Source organism: Acyrthosiphon pisum, chromosome A3 (genome assembly GCF_005508785.2).
Source record: "Acyrthosiphon pisum isolate AL4f chromosome A3, pea_aphid_22Mar2018_4r6ur, whole genome shotgun sequence".
Taxonomy (NCBI): domain Eukaryota; kingdom Metazoa; phylum Arthropoda; class Insecta; order Hemiptera; family Aphididae; genus Acyrthosiphon; species Acyrthosiphon pisum.
The window spans coordinates 18,962,391-18,966,958 of NC_042496.1; positions in this window are offsets into that span (position 1 = coordinate 18,962,391).

Genomic DNA, 4,568 nt, shown 5'->3' on the forward strand with positions numbered 1-4,568 from the left:
TATGAATTATTTGTTGAATGCAATTAACTTACCTTCAAATTCAGCAAAATTATCTAGTCACTGGTAAATTTTAAAATTAATCAACAAAATGTATCAAATTATAATTAAATAGGTACCATAAAATATTAATTAATTTAATTTATCACTAATTTCAAATGATCCAATCATAGGCTGAAATCTTACTAAATATTATATATTATGCACTTTTTAAGATATATTCCTAATAGGCGATACTTATAACCTATTACCTATGATCATATATAAATACGACATTTAGAATTTCAAATTGAAATCAACATTATTTAAAAATAGATTCAGAATATATTGTTTTCGTGAAATTGTCAATTGGGATATTGGGATAATACTATAAATTATAATGGTCATTAATCTTAACCTTAATTTAAGAATACACATTATACATCGTTCTTTTAATTTTTTTGAAATACTTAATCATCTACTTCTTCTTTGTCGGGTTTATCCGGCCAATAGGACCATCGTGTCTCACAACAATTTCTCCAGTAATCTAAATACAATGACAGAATCTTCTAATTTGATTCACTCTTATTAACTTCCACGCCCCCTTCACTGTAACATCAAACCGTTTTTTGGTAATACCAAGTATCTTTTTCTTTAAGATTCTGTTCCACCACAGCTCTTAGTAATTAGTTTCGTCTACTTATTGCATGTCCTGTGAATCTACCTCACGATAGTTTCTACAATAATCTTTTCGTTGTACATTATTTTGAACTCTCTATCTCTTTCTTCGTAAACCTATCTTCTGTTATAACTTCTACATATTTTAATGGTCCAACAATTTTTCGTAATATTTTTTTTCTATTATTAATAATTTATTTTCATATCATTTACTAAGTGTGCGTGTTTCCAGGGCTTGTAATCGAAAAAATAAATTTCGATTTCGATTTTGATATTGGTTACCGGTTTTTTTATTTTTTCGATTATGATTACGATATTGATAACCGGTTTTAATTCTTTTCGATTTTAATTTCAATTTGAATACCAGTTTTAAATTTGTTTTTGTTTTTGATTTTGAATATTGGTTTTAAATTTTTAAGTTATTCGATTATATTGATATTAACTTCGATTTTTTATGGTATTCAAAATCAGTTTCAAACACTACCTACTATTTTTATTACCATTGATTAAAATTGGGTAAACAATAAAGATTCATAATCTACCTTGACTAAATATTAGTCATTACTAATAGGTAACTAATAAATAACGACTACTAGCCAGTAATGAGAAAATCAGTTACATCGATAAAAATTTGTTTTTATCAAATAACTTTATAAGAATAAAAGATAACTACTTCTTAGGACTTCCAACTTAGGTATCATATCACTGACGTTTTATTTTACTTCAGTTTATGAAAATAACGTATACCCTGCACAAAGCACAAATTCTCAATATTATTTATCAACATGGCATTACGGCAGCACTGCATACCTTGTAGAAATTATTATTCATCAAATTTATTCTGGGTTTATTTTTGGATTTTAGATTTTGCACTAATAGAAAAAATGTATGGCATAAAAACATGGTTTCGTAATTCAAGTAATACAGGTTATCGAAGCAATTTACAGAAAAAGTATCTGTTATAAAAATTGTAGAAGAGAACTCTTTTAAAAATCGTAAATAGCCTGATTTTCAATATTTTTATTAATTAATTAATCGATAAAAAGTATTGAAAAATGTGTTAATTTGCCATGCGATATTGGGCGATTGGAACACGATATCAAAAATCGGGCTCTTGACGATCCTAGAAAACATTCTCCTCTACAATTTTTTTAACAATTATTTATACTGTAAAGCCGTATTACTTTAATATTACGAAACCATGTTTTTCGGTAAAAAAAACGTTCAATTACGCTCATCATGTGCTGCGCCCGTAAGCAGCGGCAGCGTTTGATACTTTGATAATTGATACTAGGTGTTCATACCACCTAACATAAAAAAAATGTATTTAATATATTGTTGATAAAATTATCTCATTGCTACCTAGTTGATTAAAACAAAATCAAATTTCAATATGTCAAACAAATATGATCAAATGAGTTGTGATATTTGTAATTTGTAAAATATAGTTATACTTCAGCAGATATAATAGAATAAGTTTATACAAATGTAATGTCATGATATTTATTTTTTAATCTTTCCTCAAAATCGTAGAAAAATATGCACTTTTTAAAACATCTTTAGGTATTACATTATTATTATTTGTTATAAGTTCTGTTTGTCTTTAGATTATCATAAAATAATAATAATTGGTATTCGTTTATAAATTCATTCAAAAATTGATAAAATCAAATTTTAGCATTAATTCTAAATCAATAAATCAATCCTTACGTGTTAATGCATCCCGTGTATTAGCATGTTCCGTGGCTAAAACGCAAACTATAATAACATTAAATATAAATATTTTTAAAAACTGTTTTAAAAAAATCATTTTGATTTAATATAAAAAAATAATAAAAATTCAGTGAACGTTGAAAAATAAATGAAACAAAGTATTACTTCTTGATTTCTTTTATAAGCGATAGAAACATATTTCGGTACTTCCTCAACATAAAATAAATTATGTACACAATAAGTTGTTTATTTAGTAACAACTAATACAATATAACAACAGAACAATAATATAATTTTCTATAGAACACTATTATTATTATTTATTGAATAATGTGTGTTACTCATATTGTAAGCCAAACTCGTAGGTACAGGTGACGTACCGTGGTATGAGGAATGAACTCAGGAGTAATAAAGTATAGACTTGGTTTAAATTATAGTTGTATTTATTATTGCTTTTTCTTCAGATGAAATTTATGCTAAGTACATAATATGCTAAGACCAAAATGGTAAAGTGTCATCCTGACTCTCGTAAAGGTGCTCGCTCAAGGTCAGGTATATAACGTGGTATATAACGTCTAAATACAGGCCGTGTCGGGGGCTACTTTATATAGTCCTAATCACGCTCCCCCTGTCTATGGACGAGAGTATCTATGTTTTCACGGATGTCGAGTCCATCCACAAACTTCCCGAAAAAGCTAACGTCTCACGCCTAGTCCGGGTAACGCATTTTCGTTTATCGGTTGAGTAATATTTGATAATATTATGCACTATATGCACCATATATTGTATTATGTATATAGTGAATTTTTCATTAGTAGGGTTCGGATTTGAAGGCAAATGCCTTAATAATAGAAAAATAATTTTATACAAAAATGTGTTTCATTTAATTTCTTAGACGATGGATGCATTTTTTTTGCCTTTTTTGTATTTAATTTTCAGTTTATTTTATAATTTTATATATTTAGATCCTTTTCGATGTATAAAAATATTTTGGGCCCAAACCATAACCGTTTTTCTGAAGACAGCTTATCAAAATACATGGTAGTCAATTTTTTTTTTAACAACAACTATAGTTTACTTTTCATTAAATTAACTAGTATAACTCAAGTAAGTTAATTTTTAAAATAATAATTTTAAACTAATTCTTAGGACAAACCTGGTTAAAGAAAAAGGTAATCTATTTATACAAAATAGCATAAACTTAATGTAGTTTAATATTCATACTCATTTTTAATTTGTATTTTTCTCAAAATGTGTGCATTTGAAAGTGTTTAAAAAATGTTCAATATTTTATTTTGTAGTATATTTATGAATTGCCTTTTTTTTTAAATTAAATGCCTTTTTTTACATTTTAAATTCTTTTTTTATTGATTATATTGCCTTCAAATCCGAACCCTAATCATTAGTTAAAAATATAAAAAAGTGGGTAAGTGGATGTCGCTCTGAAAAATTTACAATTTTAAAATACTCATAACTCGCGTTAAAATTAAAATACACTAAAAAGCATATGAGGTTACCTAGATAATAAACTTATCTTTAGATTTTATAAGAGGTCAATTCACTCTAATTCTTAAATTAACGGAGCTACACGAGTTCTGCTGAGCGTAAAATTTGCTATGTTACGCACTTGTAAGACGGAGACAACACATGCGGATATCACGTCCTCTTAAGTAGAACAGCACCTATTATGTTCTATATTACATCTGGCCCATAATATAAATAGTATATTATACATAATAGTGTTATAGTAGGTTGTTTCACAAAGTTTTACCAGATCTTTATCTTATTTTGTTTCAGATATTGGTAGTTTTGAGTTTTACGCGTGGATCAATACACTAATTTCATTTATTTTTATTTTTCTTCTTTTTGCTGTAACATTTATAATTTCAAACTCAGCGTCCAACTCGTAACCAAATGATATTTTCAGATCTCTTGATTTTGAAAAATATACTTTTTTTATAACGCTGAATTTTTTTCCATTTTTTAAAATTATTTTTACTCATGCCATTGTTTGATTTGAATCTGAATTCAAACTTCAATAGTCAATACACGTTTACGTCTGTGTTAATTTTAAATTTTGTGCCGCTTACAACTGCTGCGTAAATATTAATCACAAGTTGTTAACTCATATTACAACAAGTAATAAACAGTAATAAACGGCCATAAAATAGTGTGCAGTACGACACTATTAGTGTAGTACG